Here is a 22,880-nt window from a genome sequence, read left to right on the forward strand (position 1 = left end):
ATTCATGGGTCAGATGTGCAACATAAATCCACCATTCCTAATTATAGATTTACAGTAGATGTTCTGATTGCAAAGAAGATGTTCTACATGGGGCAGACGCAAAAGGAAAAAGAGGAAAATATTAAGGAATACATTGTAAATGTAATCTAACTACTGCAAATAATTAAAAAAGGTTACTACCTTCGGAGTCAGTAATAACTTTCCAAGCAAAAAGGTGTGATAGCATTAGACCTGAACTTTACCAGTATTTGTCCAGCCTTTCCAAGAAAATGGATCTTTTTTTAATTAGTAATTGCCATTGATAAAATACCAACCAGGTGTCAGTAGGAGTGAGAGCACCAGAAACTAGTTTATGCAAACTAGTTTGGTCATAACAAACAGCTAGGGCACCAAACAGAATTATGTTTCTCATCAGGATATTAGTGTAGCCTCATATAAAAAAATCATTTGCGGGAGCCAAAGCAAGGCCTATGTAGATTCAATGTTAAGCATTAATTAAAAAGAAGCATCACAAACTATAACTACAAGAATACATTTATATAAGCAAATTGAAACCATAAAATACAAATCCTTAAAAAAATAGTAAAATGTGATCAACAGCCCAAACCTGGTAAAGAAAGCCCACAAGGAGAATCCAAGCACTATGCTTATCAACCTTTGACACAAAGTACACCAACGCTGTGCTATAACTGTGCTCAGGCATGTTTTATTTTTATTTAACTGAAACATTCTAACATATAATAGTATATAAGTGGTTATACATTTTAAGTGAACAATTTGTCCTAACAACTGTCAGAAAGCTTCAAATCAATCTCTCTATATTATCACTGTTATAAATGTTTGTTGTACCAAGGAAGTTACTAAAAAACTCAAAGAGCAGGCTTACAGTCGAGCTCAGGTGCAAAATAAAGTCACAATTACGCAAAAATAATGTTTCACTAATATTGAGTCTATGAGTCTTTCCAAATACCAAATAATAAAGTGCCTCAAATAACAACAGAGCAAAGTAGAAACCTATGTCACAAATGTCACAGAGAATATAAATGTTGCTGTTATTCACAGCAATTACACCAGGAGCGGCTGGTGACCTTTTAAAGTGTGGAGGCGAGAGAAGTGCCCCACCACCTACAAAAAACACAAAAACACATCTTCCCTCCTTAAAAAAACCCATAGTAAAAAGAATCTCCAAAAAAACCTCCCTCCAAAATAAACAACACAGTAAAGCAGTACACATTATAATAATTAAATAAAAATACATTGTACTTACGGTCGGCTCCGCATACTCCTCGCTGTCCTTTTCAAAACCTGTGGAAGGAAGAACCCCCTAAGCAATCCAGATGCTGCTCTCATGCTGCATTATAGCAGCACCAGAACTGGATGGAGCGGGTAGGCCTAACGCTCATTCAGGCCCTAGAGGCCTGTGCTTGGTCCCCACTCAGCTGTTAAAGACAGCTGGGTGGAGAGCTTCAAAGTGCGCATGTCACTTTGGCCAGGCCAAGCTCACAGGCCAAAGTGATATGCGCACTTTGAAGTGCGTGGTCACCACTACTCCAGTCGTCCTGCTGCCAATAGGCAGCAAAGGACAGTCAGGACACACCCTCCTGGCTCCTGCCTCCTGCCTCTGAGCCCTCCTGGCTCAGAGGCAGGCCGGTGGATGCGGCTCTCCTTCACACAAGTCACACTCTCTCCCTCAAGTGTTTCTCCCATCTTTGTTTCACTAGTCTAATAATTGCTGCTGGATTTATTTTATGAACCAACACAAGTTAATATCTATATAGAAAAAGCGGTAGTACAACTCATAAATTAATTTAACAAATAACATTTCAGTGGATGCATCAGAAAACTCAAGCTGTTTACGCTTGGTGAAATTACAGCATATGTATTTGCTATATTTGATGGGCCTTTGGTTTCCAAGAGACCGTATGTCAGTGTGTTGCTGTGTATCCCTCCTTCTGACCACTTGCTTTATCACCAGCAGTGAATCCTGCTTGTGAAACAACAACACTCAGGCAGATACAAAGGAACTGGTGGACAGCACCACCCATCAGATCGAGGCAAGAGGCGATGTTGGTGCTGATGAAGGGACATCATCTCCTAGACAGTGCACCAAGCTCCTGAGTGCCTTGGAAGAATTTCAGGAAGATGTGTGTGGCAGTGCAGGTGAGAGTCATAAATATGTCACTGGTTCTGTTATAATTCCACAGTATAATGCAATGGACAACTGAAGTATATATAAACATACCTTATTATCTTTTGCACTCTGGTTATGACATTTCTAGTCATCTGCAATAACAACAAAAGTATTATAATGAGACAGTGCAGGCAAATTGTGGTGGAGAAGTAGATTTGCAGTTAGTCTGGCCTGCTTTTTACATGAAAATTGAAAGTCATTACAAGAGAGGAGAAATCTGTGGCAGTACGTTTATTTATTATTCCACTGGAGTTCATTACACACAAAAACAGAAACCTATTTGCATGTTACCAAACAGAAAAGAATTGTAGCTATTTTTAAAGTGGCATACATTAAACTGCTCATGGCAGGTTTTGGTAACAAACTACCACTTGCATTTTGGTGTTTTTGTTTTTACAATTCAGATTCTCTACTTTCTCTATGCAGCAACCATTTTATCTCTTTCATAAGAAAGAGGCCTATGATTTAGGTTTTTGGGATAAGGAATAATGGTGTGACCATTTATTAATGTGTTATATGGAATAAAATACCCTCTGTGGCATATTCAAAAATGAATGAACCTAAATTAGTTATTCATGCAACACACACAATAATAGTCAGCTTAGTATTTCGCATTTTTGTTACTGAACTCTGTCTCTAAACCTACAGGAGTCGGCCCTGGTGGGTACTTACACATCACAGAAACAATCACTTAACCCACACTGCTTAGTTACACTTTATTATTACTCTGTAGACAAGTTACTATTATTTCTTTGGGATCTGTAGTAATGTGCATTGAGTTGCTATTTGACACCATATTTTTAATAATCTGCTCATAATGTCCATTTCAATTTATACTGAATATTATTAATATCCATGTCAAGTGTACTAATTGAATTGACCTAACAAGCATCAGTCCTGTAGGTTGCATCTGGCTCACTGAAGCAGCCACTTAATAATTCTGCAAACTTAGGGCCAGCTGTATGAAGCTAGTTAGCAATTCCCTAAATCGTAGTGCTACAGACATCTTAATAGCCTTTTAGTATGTACCAAATCCATTTTGGTATTCTGTAACAGGTTACAAAATTTCAAAATGGGTATAGAAATGCATAACAAACTACTATTCTGAAGCGGTGGGTTTAAGGTGTCCTTTCTAAATAATTGTTTGTAATGGCACATACAATATTTTGCAACCGAAATCCAGTCACAAAGCATTGATAAGATAGCAACTCCTGAGTTGAACTGCGTCATCTATTGGAATTTTGCTCTGCTCAGGAAGAAGTTAAAGTCATTGTAACTCATATATTGCATTTTAAAACCATGCTCCACTACAATGTTTTAAGTCTAGGAAGTAATATATTTTATACTTTTTTCTATTACGTTTTCAATAAACTCCTACATTATACAGAAAACAAATGACAAAACCAAGAGAAATGGACATTCTAAAAATAAATTTAAAATGTAGGAGAAATAGACACACCTGCTCTTCTTGGCATATATTTGTAATAAGATAATGCTTCGTTGTGAATAAAAACTGTAACACCTTATTGGATCTCTAAATGCTGCCAAGAGCATAAGGGTCAAGAGCCTGCTGTTTTACCAAAGAGTGAATAGAGACATTCCCTAAATATTTCAGCCTATAGGATAGAAAAATGAGATGCTCAAGAAAAACTTTTGGCAGCGATCACAGCCTTCATTAGCAGCTCCTTCAATAGCGTAACGATCCAAAATGTACTAAAATAGACCTGTTAAAGAAAAAGTTGAAATTCCATAGTGCAAATACAATCACAGAACTTTGAAAATTCCAGTAATATTGAACATTTTAGGGAAAATGTCTTTGTTCAGCTACAAGAATTTTAGAATCTAATAAGTTTGTGGGCAAAAGGATCCTTCTCGATTTTCAGTCTATGTCAACCTGGATGTAAAATGTCAACTTTCATTGATGTCTTTGGAACAAATTCAGCTTATTCACAATGGTGCTGACTTCTTACTGAGTCTGACATTCATTTAAGGACCGTGGATCCTCAGTTGATCTATTTCAGTGAGTAGATGTAGCTGATCACACATTTGCGGGGCACCCATTTCCTTCTGCGCTAAAAGTATTCCTAGTTATGCCAATTTTTCGCCAGAGTAACCCTGAAATTTAAAATTCTGCATCATATGGGTCTTTCAGGTATGTGAATCAGTGTGAAAGTCTTGTTAATCGTAAGTAACAGTACTTAATTCATGTGAGAGCTATCCTTATAAAGGGCAGCATTTTTTTGTTTTTGCTCAACATATTTCACCCCGCTTTATTTTCTACAGTTTCCATTTTTGTTGCAGCTATCTCTATTGTGATTAATATTATATTGCCTGTACCCCATAGCGAATGGCGTTCTCTTGTTAGAAACTTTACAGGAGTGCGCATTCCCAGCTTCATCTCCCATCTTGTGTCGTTCACAGGGGATACGCCTCATTCCCCCTGCAAGCTCTGCCCGCTGCACTGGGTGTCTGAGCGGGCAACGTGCTACTACTTCTCCGAGGAGAAGAAGAACTGGGATGAAGGACAAGAGTATTGCCGGAGGAGGAAAGCTGTCTTGGTGTCGCTTGATGACTCGCTCAAGAAGGTGTGCAATGGCGCAACTCTCTAAAATTGTAAACTTCTATTTCTGTTTCAAGCACTTCACGGATGCAGGGTACAATGAGGCTGTATGGATTCCAAGGTAGGAAACATAATGATCAAACCTCAGACTTTTTGTGCGGTAAAAGACAATATCCCACACCCCACTGACTCATAAATCCCTTTGAAATGGTGAAATGAAATGTGATGATGTCACTGATGAAGGATCTTGTGATTTAAAATCCTTTGATGGATTGTTTCTTTACATGCAAGTAACACCACACGGCACAACAACTCTACACCAGTCCTATCTGCTTTGGGGGATGAGAGCACATTTTTAGACTACCTTTTCTTTAAGAATCTGGCATACCACAGCTCAGCTCTGTGATTGATGGAGTGCCCTCTGGAGATAAGAGAGGAGATGACAGCAAGGAAGATTGCAAAGAATGGAAACAAGCATTTACAATGCAATGGTCTCGGCATTATTAAAGGTAGAGCTATTGGCATTGCTCATGACATTTTTTTTTTAAACCATAAATAAATGGCATTGTCATTGACATTGCCAATAGCGTAATCGTTAAATAAATGGCATTGTCATTTACAATGCCAATAGCTTAATCGCTCGCAAATGCATGACCTATTGCATTTACACCCACACAGAGCCACACACACATAGCCACCCACACACACACACAAAGCCACCCACACACACACACAAAGCCACACACATACACACACACAAAGCCACCCACACCCACATACAGAGTCACTCTGCACTCACAATCTGCACTCTGCACTCTGCACTCGCACTCTGCACTCTGAATCTGCACTCTGTACTCTGAATCTGCACTCTGAATCTGCTCTGAATCTGCACTCTGCACTCTGAATCTGCACTCTGCACTCTGATTCTGCACTCTGAATCTGCTCTGAATCTGCACTCTGAATCTGCACTCTGAATCTGCACTCTGCACTCGCAATCTGCACTCGCAATCTGCACTCGCAATCTGCACTCTGCACTCGCAATCTGCACTCACACTCTGCACTCTGAATCTGCACTCTGAATCTGCACTCTGCACTCTGAATCTGCACTCTGAATCTGCACTCTGAATCTGCACTCTGCGCTCTGAATCTGCACTCTGCACTCTGAATCTGCACTCTGCACTCTGAAGCTGCACTCTGAATCTGCATTCTACACTCTGAATCTGCACTCTGCAATCTGAATCTGCACTCACACTCTGCACTCTGAATCTGCACTCTGAATCTGCACTCTGAATCTGCACTCTGCACTCTGAATCTGCACTCTGAATCTGCACTATGAATCTGCACTCTGAATCTGCACTCTGAATCTGTACTCTGCACCTGCACTATGAATCTGCACTCCGAATCTGCACTCTGAATCTGCACTCTGCATTCTGAATCTGCACTCTGCACCTGCACTCTGAATCTGCACTCTGCACTCTGAATCTGCACTCTGAATCTGCACTCGCAATCTGCACTCGCACTCTGCACTCTGCTCTCTGCAATCTGCACTCGCACTCTGCACTCTGCTCTCTGCACTCTGCTCTCTGCACTCTGAGTCTGCACTCTGAATATGCACTCTGAATCTGCACCTGCACTCTGCACCCTGAATCTGCACCCTGAATCTGCACTCGCAATCTGCACTCGCAATCTGCCCTCGCAATCTGCACTTGCAATCTGCACTCGCAATCTGCACTCGCAATCTGCACTCTGAATCTGCACTCTGAATCTGCACTCTGAATCTGCACTCTGCACTCTGAATCTGTACTCTGAATCTGCACTCTGCACTCTGAATCTGCACTCTGAATCTGCACTCTGCACTCTGAATCTGCACTCTGCACTCTGAATCTGCACTCTGCACTCTGAATCTGCACTCTGAATCTGCACTCTGAATCTGCACTCTGCACTCTAAATCTGCACTCTGCACTCTGAATCTGCACTCTGCACTCTGAATCTGCACTCTGCACTCTGCACTCTGAATCTGCACTCTGAATCTGCACTCTGCACTCTGAATCTGCACTCTGAATCTGCACTCTGCACTCTGAATCTGCATTCTGAATCTGCACTCTGAATCTGCACTCTGCACTCTGAATCTGCACTCTGCACTCTGAATCTGCACTCTGAATCTGCACTCTGCACTCTGAATCTGCACTCTGAAACTGCACTCGCAATCTGCACTCGCAATCTTCACTCGCACTTGGCACTCTGCACTCTGCACCTGCACTCTGAATCTGCACTCTGCACCTGCACTCTGAATCTGCACTCTACACTCTGAATCTGCACTCTGAATCTGCACTCTGAATCTGCACCTGCACTCTGCACCCTGAATCTGCACTCACAATCTGCACTCACAATCTGCACTCGCAATCTGCACTCTGAATCTGCACTCTGAATCTGCACTCTGCACTCTGAATCTGCACTCTGAATCTGCACTCTGCACTCTGAATCTGCACTCTGCACTCAGAATCTGCACTCAGAATCTGCACTCTGCACTCTGAATCTGCACTCTGAATCTGCACTCTGCACTCTGAATCTGCACTCTGAATCTGCACTCTGAATCTGCACTATGCACTCTGAATCTGCACTCTGCACTCTGAATCTGCACTCTGCACTCTGAATCTGCACTCTGAATCTGCACTCTGCACTCTGAATCTGCACTCTGCACTCTGAATCTGCACTCTGCACTCTGAATTTGCACTCTGAATCTGCACTCTGCTCTCTGAATCTGCACTCTGAATCTGCACTCTGCACTCTGAATCTGCACTCTTAATCTGCACTCTGAATCTGCACTATGCACTCTGAATCTGCACTCTGCACTCTGAATCTGCACTCTGAATCTGCACTCTGCTCTCTGAATCTGCACTCTGAATCTGCACTCTGCACTCTGAATCTGCACTCTTAATCTGCACTCTGAATCTGCACTATGCACTCTGAATCTGCACTCTGCACTCTGAATCTGCACTCTGAATCTGCACTCTGCACTCTGAATATGCACTCTGCGCTCTGAATCTGCACTCTGAATCTGCACTCTGAATCTGCACTATGCACATTGAATCTGCACTCTGCACTCTGAATCTGCACTCTGCACTCTGAATCTGCACTCTGCACTCTGAATCTGCACTCTACACTCTGAATCTGCACTCTGCAGTCTGAATCTGCAGTCTGAATCTGCACTCTGAATCTGCACTCTGCACTCTGAATCTGCACTCTGCACTCTGAATTTGCACTCTGAATCTGCACTCTGCTCTCTGAATCTGCACTCTGAATCTGCACTCTGCACTCTGAATCTGCACTCTTAATCTGCACTCTGAATCTGCACTATGCACTCTGAATCTGCACTCTGCACTCTGAATCTGCACTCTGAATCTGCACTCTGCACTTTGCACTCTGAATCTGCACTCTGCACTCTGAATATGCACTCTGCGCTCTGAATCTGCACTCTGAATCTGCACTCTGAATCTGCACTATGCACATTGAATCTGCACTCTGCACTCTGAATCTGCACTCTGCACTCTGAATCTGCACTCTGCACTCTGAATCTGCACTCTACACTCTGAATCTGCACTCTGCAGTCTGAATCTGCAGTCTGAATCTGCACTCTGAATCTGCACTCTGCACTCTGAATCTGCTCTCTGCTCTCTGAATTTGCACTCTGAATCTGCACTCTGAATCTGCACTCTGAATCTGCACTCTGCACTCTGAATCTGCACTCTGAATCTGCACTCTGCACTCTGAATCTGCTCTGAATCTGCTCTGAATCTGCACTTTGCACCTGCACTCTGCACCTGCACTCTGAATCTGCACTCTGCACCCGGAATCTGCACTCTGAATCTGCACTCTGAATCTGCACTCTGCACTCTGAATCTGCTCTGAATCTGCACTCTGCACTCTGAATCTGCTCTGAATCTGCACTCTGAATCTGCTCTGAATTTGCACTCTGCACTCTGCACCCTGAATCTGCACTCTGAATCTGCACTCTGAATCTGCACTCTGCACACTTAATCTGCACTCTGAATCTGCACTCTGCACTCTGAATCTGCTCTGAATCTGCACTCTGAATCTGCTCTGAATCTGCACTCTGAATCTGCTCTGATCCTGCACTCTGCACCCTGAATCTGCACTCTGCACTCTGAATCTGCACTCTGCAGCCTGAATCTGCAATCTGCACTCGCAATCTGCACTCTCAATCTGCACTCTCAATCTGCACTCGCAATCTGCACTCGCAATCTGCACTCGCACTCTGCAATCACACTCTGCACTCCGAATATGCACTCTGAATCTGCACTCTGAATCTGCACAAATCACTAACATCTTTCATCAAAACATATTCCCCTGCTCACTTTTACAAACAAGTAAAATAATGCGCATGTAAACCATAGCAGAAAGTGAGCACTGAGCAGGAAGCGTGTTCCCCTTTCATTGTGGGGGTACCTCATGGTGCACATGTGCGCTGGCACGCTAGAAGAGAGGCCTGCATGATCTGGCATCTGACTCCACCTGCCGCGCTCCCTGGAAGAGAGCAGTTTCTGCTTGGGAAAGGTGAAGAAGGAGGCCGTAGTACCCCGGTCCCACGTCATGAGAGGTGCAGCACCGAGGTGTGAATATCGCTACGGCCGTGACCCACTAGCAGTAACGCATGTGGCCACCCACCTTCAATTATGAAGATCGTATCACTGACCGGCCAAAGCACTTTGCAGTGATCGGCTTGGGCCCTCCCTCCCTTAGAGAGATGGGTTTGCAGGAAGGAGAGCCCGACACCGGATGAGAAAAGACACCGGATGCAGGGCTCTCATAGCAGGTCTATGCGCACAGCAGCTGCTGCGCCGCGGAGAAGTGCGTCAAAGGAGACAAATTACAACCACTTACAGTCAGCTTCGATGGCAGGCATAGGCGGGCGGCAGAAGGCCATGGCTAGCAATATTATGGCCTCTCAGTCTTAGTTTTCCGCATTCACCGGAAGCCTCACATGCTTACACTGCGCATGACCATTCCATACCAGCCCTACCTCACGTTAGCTGAAGACCACTTAGATGTGCACGGCGCACCACGCACCTTTTATTTATTATAATATAATGGGAGTAGAACATAACTAAAACTATGGCGCAGTGGACCCTGCTGTCTGTCAATTACTTCACTGTGCACTTTGGCGGGCCTATGTTACCCCTCTGCTGTGTCCCGGCTTCGAATTCCAGCGGTGGGGGCTGAAAGGACACATCCGAAAATTTTTGGATTCGGGGGCGTGTTTTTGGCTTCTGAGTGACGGATGACGTCACAGGTGGAAAGAAGACCAAGAACACGCCCCCGAATCCGAAAGAGATGGGGCTTGATTGGAGTGATGCCCCTCTCCTCCAATGACTAGCCTCCGTTTAGGAAGCCAGCCAATGGAGGAGAGATGGAGGAGAGAGGCGGCTTCAAGCCCCGTCAAAAAAACATTAAATCTCCGGCCGGAGACTGCGCAAGCGCAGCCTTTAGGTCCTCGACCTAAAAAAGACAAGCAGCAGGAATGAAAGGAGGCCAGAGAGGTGAGGAATAGAAAAAAGGGTATAAGGAGAAAGGAAGAAAGAAAGAAAGAAGGAAAGAAAGAAAGAAAGAAAGAAAGAAAGAAAGAAAGAAAGAAAGAAAGAAAGAGCGAGGAGGAGTAAAGAAGGGAATGATAGGCTTGAAAGGAAGAAACAGTTGATAATACAGAAAAATAAATTAAAGAAGTGGGGCAAGTAAAGTGATCAGATGCAGAGGCTAAGCCACCTACTTTTCAAACCTGGTCTGGGTCTGACTTCCAGTTCTGACAATTTTGTCTCCCCGATACACAATGGAAATGACACACGTAGTATTATTTCCCAAACTTTCAAGGTCAAGAAATCAGATTTACAGGTGTAAATATCCTATTTCTGATTTTCATATTCACTATCAGGGGGCATTTCCACTTGCAAGTTCTACTCACAAATGCAATCAGATTTCCAGTATGGCGGACTGTCACCAATGTGTCGGCCATGAAAAACAAGTAAACACCCACAAACTTGTAATCTTGTGGGTATTCACAAATGTACTTTTACTTATTTGCACCACCCCTACTGCAGCAGTCGGATGGTCCTTTGCAGACACTTCACTGAAGCATGTCTGATGGACCAGAAGTAAGCATGGAAACCCATGATTTGCAAAGGCATCCAATCACACTGTTCTTGTGCAGATCAGTGCAGATCAGTGCCCATCCTACACAGAGGTCTGTGCGTTTGGTAATGTGCACATTTTTGTGAATTAAGCCCTTTATGTTCTTGCCAGTTCAGAATTGCATAGTACCTACATTAAGGGGTGCGTTAAAACAATTGTACTAGAGAATAAAACAAGAATACTATCACAACACTTTTTTGCATTTTCGTTACTTGTCCCTTTGAAATTAAGTTTTTTTTGTGAAAGTGAAATAGGCAAAGTTCTAAAGTTACTCCTTTATGCCTGTTATAGGTACTTGAGTGAGTTAATACCTGCACGCATTAATCAATTTTTGCCCGGGCTCTGTTTATTTCTTGAAAGTTCGACCTTTCCTCCCTACACAGCCAGACTGACAGCACCTCTGCAGTACACTGTCTGGGGCGGGTATCTGGGTGTCCAGACTCTGGATCGTCTTGAGTCAGAAAACTCCTAAAAAAGTGAAAGTCTGAAAAGTGAACTCTTTAAAATGTTCCTCTGAAGACTTGTGATGACAAAAGAAGTGTTGGAGTAATGCCAGACAGGAGTGTGGCATCCTACTTTCATTTGGAATCAACCTGCCCAATTCCATCTCTGCAATGAGTTAACGCCATAATGTTCCTCTCAGTTCTATGTAGGGCAGAGAAGGTGACAAGTTGGCGCGTGACATAACATTGAAATACATAACTAGTCCAAGCACGTCCAGAACAGGTCATGCACCGGTGCTCCTATGTTACAACCTGGGAGTGCACACTGGTGTCCATGAGAATAAAAACATGTAAGGTTAGAGACAAAGTTACCTTGCTGCCCTTTTACTTTATTTTGCTAACTACAGATTTACTCTGCTGGGCGTTGAGTAAGGAAACACAATATATTTAGTGGCGCCACACTCTACATTGTATTGTATTGTAATTGTATTGTAATTGCATTTATATAGCACTTACTCCCCCTGACGAGGCGTCGAAGCGCTTTTTCGGCAAGTAGCATGCTACTCCGGGACCCATAGAGGATAAGTGTTGAATTAGTATAGTGAAACATGCAATGTACATTTTAAGTGGTGGATAGGTTAGTCAGTAACTTGGATTCAGAAGGATCGAAGAGGAAAAAAGGTTTGTATTTATATAGCGCTTGTTACCCCTGATAGGGTGTTGAAGCACACTATTCAGGAAGCCCATAAAGGATTAGTGGTGAATTAATATGGTGAAATCTGAAAGTAATTCAAGTGGTGTATATTAGTAAGTTATTTGGAGTGAGAAGGATAGCGGCGGGATAAAAGGGAAAGAAAGGTTTGCATTCATATAGCACTTGTTGCCCCTGATGGGTGTTAGCGTTTTTCTGGCGAGTAGCACGCCACTCCGGAACCCATAAAAGATTAGTGTTGAAAATTAGTATAGTAAAATATGAAGTAATTTGAGTAGTGGATATGTTATTCAGTTATTTGGGTAGAGAAAGGTAGGTGGCAGGATAGAAGAGGGAAAACGGTTTGTATTTATATAGCGCATGCTACCCCTGATGGAGTTTTGAAGCGCAAGTAGCACGCTACTCTGGAACCCATAAGGATTAGTGTTGATTTAGTATGGTGAAACATGAAAGTAATTTTAGTGGTGGATATGTTAGTCAGTTATTTGGATTGAGAAGGGTTGGGGAGGGTTAGAAAAGGGAAAAGGTTTGCATTTATATAGCGCTTGTAACCCTGATGGGGTGTTGAGACTCTTTATTGGTGAGTAGCACGCTACTCTGGAACCCATAAATTAGTGGTGAATTAGTATAGTTGAATATGGAATTTCAGAAGTGAACATGTTAGTCTGTTAATTTTGATTGAAAAGGATAGTGGAGGGATAAAAGAATGAAGGATTTAAAAAAAAAATGTTTTAGGTCTTAGCAGTAGGATGAGGCTTTTTGTTGAGTAAAAAGGAGTTTTGGAAGGGAGGAGTCGGAGGGAAGATTTTAGAAAGGCTTGTTTTAGGGGATCGGTATAGTAAAAGAGGTGTCAGATGGGTAGAGTAGTCTAGAAAGGGTTATTTTGGGGGTCATAGTTGTGGTATGGGGTTTGGGATAAATGAGAGAGTGGATGTAGAGGATATATTGAGAGAAGTAAAGGCTGAGAAATAGGGCAGTGCATTGGAAATGCTAATTTAGAAGAAAGTGATACATATATAGATCCATAAGTACATTGAAAGTATATAGATACATAAAGGAGGTAAGTATATGTAGATTAAAAATATTGATAGAGGCACATGATGAGAAATAGTGTAGTGCATTGGATATGCTTTTTCAGGAGAAAAAGTAACAGACACACAGATCCAAGTACATGGAAGGTACATAGATGCACAATGGAAGTAAGTACATGTAGACCAAAGCTGATTTGTATTTATTTATTATAATTTTTTTCTCTCAACAATATAATTATTCTACATGTTTATACAAAGCAATACACAAAGATAGATACCTATCTATTGTGAAAAAAAATGCTTATATACCAATGGATATGCTGTAAATTTCTGTTTATGTAGGTTGTCGGTGGACCTTATGTTGGGGGCTAAAGAGTTCTATAGTTTGGCTGCTTGAACAGAGAAGGATGTTCTACCCTTGTTTTTTTTCTTGTATCTTGGGATTTTGAGGCGAGATGCTCCTTAAGAGTGGAGGTTCGTTTGTTGAATGTGTTTGGTGATTTTATTTCTGATGATGAGCGGTCCCATTCATGTATTTGTTTGTGGGTGATACAAAGCAGCTTGAACGTGAATCTTCTGGCAACCGGTAACCAATGCAGGGCTTTCAAGGCAGGGGAGATGTGGTCTTGTAGTTTGATATGCAAGAATAGTATGGCAGCCGAGTTCTGAATCTGTTGTAGTCTTTTCATGGTCGTTAGAGATGATCCGTGGTAGAGGCTATTGGCGTAATCGAGTTTGGACAGAACAAGGGAGATGGTAGCTTTGACCTTGTGTCGAAATCCCAAATGAGGGAAAATTTGTCGCAGCGTTTTTATAGTATCAAAGCTTGATCTTGCTAGTTTGTCCACTTGGGCATTCATCAACAGCTTGGAGTCTATGGTCATTCCGAGGTTTCTGACTTCCTTTGATTCTTTAGGCGGTGATTCCAGTTCATTAGGCCATGCGGAAAGCGGGTTGTAATGTTTTCAATCGCCACACGTGAGTATTTCAGTTTTTGAAACATTCAATTTGAGATGGCTCCAAGTCATCCACTGATCCACGGCTCTGAGACAGTTGAAAATTGGTGATTTTCCAATGTCTTTGGGGCATTCCAGTTGAAGGAGTATTTGTGTGTCATCTGCATAGTTATAGCACATGAGGTGAGATTTATTGATCAGTGCTGGTAATGACTTCATGTAGATGTTGAAAAGCATGGGCGAGATGATAGAACCTTGAGGGACCTCTGCTTTTGTGGAGTACGGTTTGGGCAAGAAAGGTGGGGTATGGATGACATTAGTTCTGTTTCGAAGGTAGGACGCAATCCAGTCTAGAGCAGTTCCCTCTATGCCGGCTTCATAGAGTCTTTGTTTCAGAGTGTCATGGTCAACAGTGTCAAAGGCAGCTGAGAGGCCAAGAGGAGTAGCGCAGCAACCCCGTTGTGGTCAACTGCATTCTTCAAGTCATCCCAGATGGCAAGGAGGGCAGATTCAGTGCCTCTTCCCGGACAGAATCCTGTTTGGAAGTCTGAAAGTATGTCATTCTCTTCAATGAATTGTGACATCTGGGCGAACGCTGCTCTTTCAATCAGTTTGCCCAGGAAAAGTCCATTTGTAATTGGTCTGTAGTTGTCAGGAACAATTTTGCTGGACAGACTGGCAGCCATTTTGAATCTAATGTTGGTAACTACCATGAGGTCATGGGTTGTACACAGGGTATGAGTGATATGGCTGAATTATGCAGTGTGAGTGGAGAGGTGACACACAAGAAGCAATGGCGGCCACAGACAAAGGGTGGTGGGGCACGTGTAGTGAGCGTGAGAGGGGGAGGACGCACGGGTGTGGTGGTGTTAGAATATAAATAATAACTTACATTAAGGTGCTGGTCGCCTCCCGCTTCTTCTTCTCTTCTTTGTTCCAGCAGACACTGGGACCAGCATGTCACAGACTCCCATCCAATCCCAGCGCTGCTCTCCTGTTAGGAGAGCAGTGTGAGGATTGGCGCAGTCCAGGTAGTCTGTGGGGTTTCGCCAGCTTAGCTTTTCCATGCAGCCGAGCAGGAGAGACCTAAGTGTGCATGTGTGTTTTGGCCAGCCTGACACAGCCGGCCAAGCACATATGTGCACCTAGGGAGTGCACATAGACTTCCTCCTCTTGTGCCCGTCCCACTCCTCCTAGCACAGGCTGGCTCAGACCCAGCAAATGAAAAGTAAAACAATGCCAGAACAATGTTTATTTTTAATTTGCTGGCTCCGAGCCAAGCAGTGGGGCGACACTCCAAAGCCATTGCGGAGGAGCCGGCCCCCCACCAGAAGTGTGGCTTGGAGTGGAACAAGCTGAATTTAGATATTCCATAAAACATATAATTTCCACAGTGGATCCAAGTGTCTGAAAAACCTTGCAACAACATGGTCCTCACATCTGTCATGGTATAATTTTGACACACGAAAGTTGCGTCACAAAGATTAGAATCATAAGAGGGATCTGCAGTTCAAAGTTTTTCCGTCAGTGGCTTTATCCTGCTGTACATTGACTCCTCAATGAGTGATACAAGTTCCTTAAATGCAATTATTGCTGGTTAAGAACCCGCAGGCGCCATCTGCTTAGGGACCTAAGCCCATATTACCTGAAGTTTGAGCGGGCGCTCACAGGATTTAAAACTTTTAGTTGTACTCACAAAGGCCTTTAAAATAAGTCAGTTGAGCCATGTGAGCGGCCATTGGATAAATTCCCACTTCCACACTATACCAGTAAAGGAGAACATTCAGCTACTAGAGTTTACTCCATCTTTAGCATTTCCCCAAAAACCTGGAGGAGTTTTACCTACTTATGAATCTAAATCGTCCTTACTCCATCTACTGTGACGTAGAGTGACATCTGACTGCCGACCCTCTTCTTTTTCCTTCTCAGGAGTTCATCTCAAACATGCTGTCCACCAAGAAGGGCTACTTCTGGCTCGGACTTCAGAAGAAGGAAGGGGCATGGACCTGGATGAGCGGAGCCGCCCTACGCAAGGAATCGTAGGTCCCCTTCTACTTTCTATCACCTGTAGTGCACTGAACATGGAGAAAACTGTGGGGTTCGACTCTTGCCACGCGCATGCATAGGGCTTGATTCACAAAGGGCCTCTGCAGTCGTGGGGGAGTCTCCATACTCCTGGTGTAGAACAAGTTGTGGGGGAATCTCCAAACTCATGGCGGAGGCCCAGCAGTTGTGGGGGAGTCTCCGTACTCCTGGTGTAGGACCCGCATTCGTGGGGGTGTCTCTGCACCTGGGGCAGAATCTCTGCAGTGAGAATGCTCACTGCAGAGACGACGCCCCGTGTGCGGGACCCTGCCATGACTGCGGGCTTCAACCACGTGCGTGGAAGCCCTTTGTGAATCAGGTTCATAGATTCTGATTACTTCTATAAATGTAATGTTTCAAAATTGCAAATCTTGACTTAGCATAAAACCAGAAATTGCACCCCTAAAGTGACTTACACGTCGCTAATTTTTAACCAGTATGGTGTAGTGTTACATATGTGTAAATTTTACTACTGAGACGTGAGGGGGCGTTCCATGGCTGGTTTGCCAGGCAGGGAAAATTTTAAAATAAACACAAATTTATAGTTTTTCATAAACACATTTCCTATCCATTCCCACACTGAAAACAGTTGGACGTGTATTGATGTCAAGGGCAGGAGTTAACCCCTTTTCCAGAAGGGAAATGGGTTGGGATCACCTTAAAGAGGTGGGGGTCTAGTTAAAATGATTTCTCCCTGCAGAGAAAGAAAACACGGTATACAGTCAAAATATCGAGTAAACAATATAGAATGGTCAAAATATCAAGTAAAAAAAATAGAATGGGCAAAATATCGAATGGACAGAATATAGACCACAAAAATATCTAATTGAATAGCAGTAATATCGAATTCAAAATATAGAATGGACAAAATATCGAATGTTATGTTATGTTATGTTATTTTATTTTGTATAGCGCACAGATGCCGCAGCCAAGAGGCGTCCCGGCGCTTTTGGAGATGGAACACACAACACAACAGAGAGGACCAGATAACACTAAGACTAACCAGAGGAGAATAGATGAGTTTTTAATTGTTTCCTGAACTGAAGCAGATCAGGGATGCAACGAAGTGAGGCAGGCAAAGAATTCCACAATGTAGCCGCCATCACCGAAAAGGAACGGCCGCCCATTCTGGATTTTTTAAAGCGAGGAACAGTGGCCAAATTTGACCCAGCAGACCGAAGGGCTCTTGAGGGGACATAGTGAAGAATGGTCTGGGTGAGAATAGGAGGGGAGGCCAAGTTAAGAATTTTGAAATTAAGGCACAAAGCCTTGAACTTAATTCTTTGGCCTACTGGGAGCCAGTGGAGGTCGTGGATAGTGCTACGAGCAGAGACAAATTTAGGGAGGCCGACCAGCATCCTGGCCGCCGTATTTTGTATCCGCTGAAGACGGGCCAACTCGGCTTGATTAACACCCAAAAACAGGGAGCTGGCATAGTCCAATCTGGTCAATACCATAGCTTGGACTATAATCTGCCGAGTGTCCGCGTCGAAAAATTTAAAAATGGGCCGTAGGCACTGTAAAGCGCCAAAACAAGTTCCCGCGACACGTTTGATGTGGGGAATAAATGACAGTTGATCATCAAGCCATACGCCCAGATTTCTGACTTCAGTTACAGGAGAGGGAGCAGGTCCCAGTTCAGGAGGCCACCATTGGTCTCCCCATAGCTCACTGTCCCTACGGAAGAGAATGACCTCCGTCTTGGTGGCGTTGAGTTGTAAGCGATTATTCGCCATCCAACCGGCGACAGCTTTAAGGGCTGCCTGAAAGGTGGAGGCGCTCATATTGGAGTCGCCATTGAGTGACACAACCAACTGAGTGTCATCGGCGTATGACACTATTGTAAGACCGAAGCTGGCAGCTACGTGCGCCAATGGTGCAACATACAAATTAAAAAGGGTGGGGCTGAGGGCCGAGCCCTGTGGAACTCCCTGTAGAATGGGGCGAGGGGCAGAGATATAAGGAGGTGTGGAAACTTTAAAGATTCGATCCGTAAGAAATGATCGAAACCATTCAAGTGCTTGTTCCTCAACTCCAGCCTCCGCAAGGCGGTGTAACAGGATCTGGTGGGAGACCGTGTCGAAGGCGGCACTTAGATCCAATAGGATCAGTGCCGCCGTCTGACCTTGGTCTAGTATTTTCCTGATATGTTCCACCACCGCCAAGAGGGCGGTCTCGGTACTATGACCGGCTCGAAACCCATTCTGGGAGTTGTCTAGTATATTTACTTCTTGCAGATGGAGGGATAGAATCCTATTGGCGTGAGCTTCGGCTATTTTAGCCATCCAAGGAAGGAGGGAGATGGGTCGGTAATGCTCTGCTTTGGAAGGGTCGAGAGAGTTTTTTTTTAGAATTGGTGTAATAGTGGCCTGCTTCCAAGCAGTGGGAACACTACCAGTTCTAAAAGAAAGATCAATTAAGCTCTGCATCGCCGGGTAACAGCAATCGGCAAAATCGCGGAATCGCGGAATGGACAGAATATAGACAACAAAAAAATCGAATTTTAGGTGAGTAAGTTAATTTTTATTTTTTAATAATATCTAAGTCTTTTTTAAGTTAGTATATGTGTTAAAAGTGTATTTTTATTTTATAATTTATTTTAAGCAATTAATTTTATGGTATTTAATTTTTGCGCAATATAATTCTGTAGCGGGTTGTGGGTTTATAGGGGAATAGGGTGGGAAGTAATTTATTAATTTAATTTATTTATTGGTATTTATTTTGAATTAATTGTTAATTAATTGTTAATTGGTAATTAATTAAAATATAATTGGTGATTAATTTTAATTGATTGATTAATTGATAATTATGTTAATTTTATTAATTTCTTTTCTGTAGCGGGTTGTGGATTTATAGGGGAATAGGGTGGGAAGTAATTTATTTATAATTATTAAAAAAAATATTGATATTTATTTTGAATTAATTGTTAATTAATTGTTAATTGTTAATTAATTAAAATATAATTGGTGATTAATTTTAATTAATTGATTAATTGATAAATATGTTAATTTTATTAATTTATTTTCTGTAGAGGGTTGTGGGTTTATAGAAGAATAGGGGGGAAGTAATTTAATGATAAATAATTTAATTTCTTTATTTAATTATTGGTATTTATTGTTAATTAATTGTTATTTAAATTTTGAATTGGTAATTAATTAAAATATAATTGGTAATTCATTTTAATTAATTGATTAATTGATAATTATGTTACTTTTATTAATTTATTTTCTGTTGTGAGTTGTGTGTTTATAGGGGAATAGGGTGGGAAGTAATTTAATTGTAATTAATTAAATATTCTAATATATTTATTGGTTTTTTGTTGTTGTAATTTTTAATTGTTAATTAATTAATTGTTAATTGGTAAATAATTTGTATTAATAGGTAATAATTTTTAATAATTAATTTGTACTTGTATTTTTAATTGATTAATTATTATATTATATAAAATTGTTAATTACTTTTAATTAATTTGTAATTGGTATTAATATTTAATTTATTTTTATTTATATATGAAGTATTTACTTTCCCTACTGTTGCACTCTCTGGAGTGGGAATAGTAATTTTTACCCCTACGCTATCCAACGCTTTCCCTACTGTTGCACTCTCTGGAGTTGGAATAGTAATTTTTACCCCTATGCTATCCAACGCTTTCCCTACTGTTGCACTCTCTGGAGTTGCAATGGTAATTTTTACCCTACTGCTAACCAAACCATTCCCTACTGTTGCACTCTCTGGAGTTGGAATAGTAATTTTTACCGCTACGCTATCCAATGCTTTCCCTACTGTTGTACTCTCTGGAGAGGGAATAGTCATTTTTACCCCTACGCTATCCAACGCTTTCCCTCTTGTTGCACTCTTTGGAGTGGGAATAGTAATTTTTACCCCTACGCTGTCCAACATTTTTACTACTGTTGCACTCTCTGGAGTGGGAATAGTAATTTTTACCCCTACGCTATCCAACGCTTTCCCTACTGTTGCACTCTCTGGAGTGGGAATAGTAATTTTTACCCCTACGCTATCCAACGCTTTCCCAACTGTTGCACTCTTTGGAGTGGGAATAGTAAATTTTACTCCGCCGCTATCCAACGTTTTCCCTACTGTTGCACTCTCTGGAGTTGGAATAGTAATTTTTACCCCTATGCTATCCAACGCTTTCCCTACTGTTGCACTCTCTGGAGTGGGAATAGTAATTTTTACCCCTACGCTATCCAACGCTTTCCCTACTGTTGCACTCCCTGGAGTGGGAATAGTAATTTTTATCCCTACGCTAGCCAACGCTTTCTCTACTGTTGCACTCTCTGGAGTGGGAATAGTAATTTTTATCCCTACACTATCCAACACTTTCCCTACTGTTGCACTCACTGGAGTGGTAATAGTAAATTTTACCCTTTCCGCTATCCTACGGTAAAAATAGTGTATTTTTTTTTATTAATATTAAGTTTCTATATATATATTAACAAATCAATTTGTATGTTTTTTTTTTACTTACAATAATTATTTATTAATTTTAAGGTTATTTAAGTATTTTAAGTATGTTTAAGTTAATTAAATTTATTATTTCATATATTTTTAATTAATTTAAAGCATTAAAAAAAATTCGATATTTAGACTAACTATAATTTTTACATCGATATTTTTGATTCGATATTTTTGTACTTACCTGTTTGGAGATAGGAGGTCGATATTTTGGTATTCTATATTTTTACCTCGATATTTTGGTAGGTTGATATTTTGGTATTCTATATTATGTCAGTGATCCAGAAAACACATGACAAAAAGAGTGTAACTGCAGACCTGCAGAAGAATTTTTGCATGGGCATTGGTAACGTGTTTCGAATTGCACATGCAGAAAGCCCTTTGCATAGACGCTTATAGGATTTCACAAAGGTTTTCCAGGAGTACCCTGAAAACCTACTATTGTTTTAAAATTCAGAATATACCGGGTGGTAGTAAATCTGTAAGTGCAGATTCAGATTTCCTGTTTCTTTCTTTAACTCCTTGCCCGCGGCCGGAATTCCACTCCTGTGCTGGACATTCCGATTGCGGGCATGGTCATGACGGTCCCCAGCCGTCATCAGCACACGAGCACTGTGTGCCATGACGGCTGGGGGCCGTCATCAGCATGGAAGGGGTTAATAACATTTTTATTGTTCAGTTCATAGCATATACAAGGAAATAAAAAACTTGCAAAAATAAATCAGTATTCAATGTGCTGTAGGCAAAGCAAACAAAAACAAGACAGTACAAGAAATTAATTAACTAAAAAAATAATCGAGACATAGTTAAACCAAGCAAGAGAAGGACATTTGTCAAATCAAAAACATTCCATATGCTGTATCATAGGCTGCCAAATCTGAATCCCTAATTGCTTTTTCTTCAATGCCTTAAGGCAATAGAGATTAAATTCTAAGTGAAAAATATGATAAAACTACGCTCGCCACATTTCATACGAAGGTGCCTCAGGTTTCAGCCACATTGAAGCGATACATAAACGAGCTACTGATATAGCCATAAACAAGAAAAATCTATATGGATAGTACTGCTGGTATATATTATCATTTTTACTAAACCCAAGTAACAACATCTCTCTAGCTACCGTAACATTAAAATTTGTGAGATGAGACAAAAATTGTTCGATTGATGAAAAAAAGGATGTTAACACACTACAATCATAAAATATATGCACTATGTCAGCGTGCGGGTTGTGACACCTGAAGCATTTTCCTGCATGGACATCACCCCACTTCATAATTTGAGCGGGTGTATAATACAAATTAAACAAAGTTTTATAATGCTGGGCCCGTAAATTGGCAGTTAAAGTGACTGTGGAAGCCAAATCGATAGATTCTTGAACAAAAGGGCTAGCAATACCAAGCCTAGTGCTCCGTTTTGCATCCTGTGCATCAATATCGTCACATTGTGAGGCGAGCAAAATGTTGTACAATGGCCCAATCCTAGCACGTTTTAGCATAGCTTCAAATAAATCATTAACAACTATAGAAGTTATATCAGAATGCTTAAAGAAAAAGTCCCGTAACTGCAAATATTTAAAAAAAGTCATTCGGCAAAATTGCATATTTGACAGCATGATACCAGCATTAAAAACATCACCAACACGTCGAATCCCTTTGTCCCACCATATCCTCATCTTAGCATCCCAAAATGTTAATGGAAGTAATTCTGTAGAATCAAATAGGGCATAATAATTAATTCTATTAAGAGAAATAGTCTTGCGCACCCATCTCAATCCTTTAAATGCGGCGAGTACAGTTTTAAATCTAGTTTTTTTATAGTAACTCTGCTCGACAAAATTAAGCAGTACATGTCGCAAATGGTCCCCTAGTAGCATCAGATAAATAATAGGGGTTTCGAACGGCCTTCTATCTCCCAAGATATCAATATTTTGTAGGAGGCAAGCTAAATAGTACAAAGCAAAATTAGGAACCCCCATCCTCCTCTAGAGAGTGGTAACGTCATGTATTTTGAAGCCCGCCAAGCCTTCTTCCAGCCCCAAATAAACCTGTCAGTAATAGATTGTAGCGTCATTAATTGTATGCTTGACAGCTCCAGTGGTACTGTCCGAAAAAAATAAAGCACCCGGGATAATATACACATCTTCAAGACATTCTGTCGCCCAACCAAAGATAAGTGTAGGCATTCCACCTTTTCAAGCTGCCTTTTAACAGATCCTAATATAT

At 41.6% G+C, this 22,880-nt stretch overlaps 1 pseudogene across 1 annotated transcript in view; it reads left to right on the top strand.

The window, feature by feature from the left end:
• Positions 1 to 22,880, top strand: part of LOC144767749 (natural killer cells antigen CD94-like) — a 132,717-nt pseudogene that overhangs the window by 34,014 nt on the left and 75,823 nt on the right. Inside the window, exons 3-5 of the transcript XR_013598333.1 lie at positions 1,979 to 2,160; positions 4,613 to 4,776; positions 16,027 to 16,136. The product of XR_013598333.1 is annotated as a natural killer cells antigen CD94-like (transcript). The remainder of the gene's footprint in view (positions 1 to 1,978; positions 2,161 to 4,612; positions 4,777 to 16,026; positions 16,137 to 22,880) is intronic.

Source organism: Lissotriton helveticus, chromosome 7 (assembly GCF_964261635.1).
Source record: "Lissotriton helveticus chromosome 7, aLisHel1.1, whole genome shotgun sequence".
Classification (NCBI taxonomy): Eukaryota; Metazoa; Chordata; class Amphibia; order Caudata; family Salamandridae; genus Lissotriton; species Lissotriton helveticus.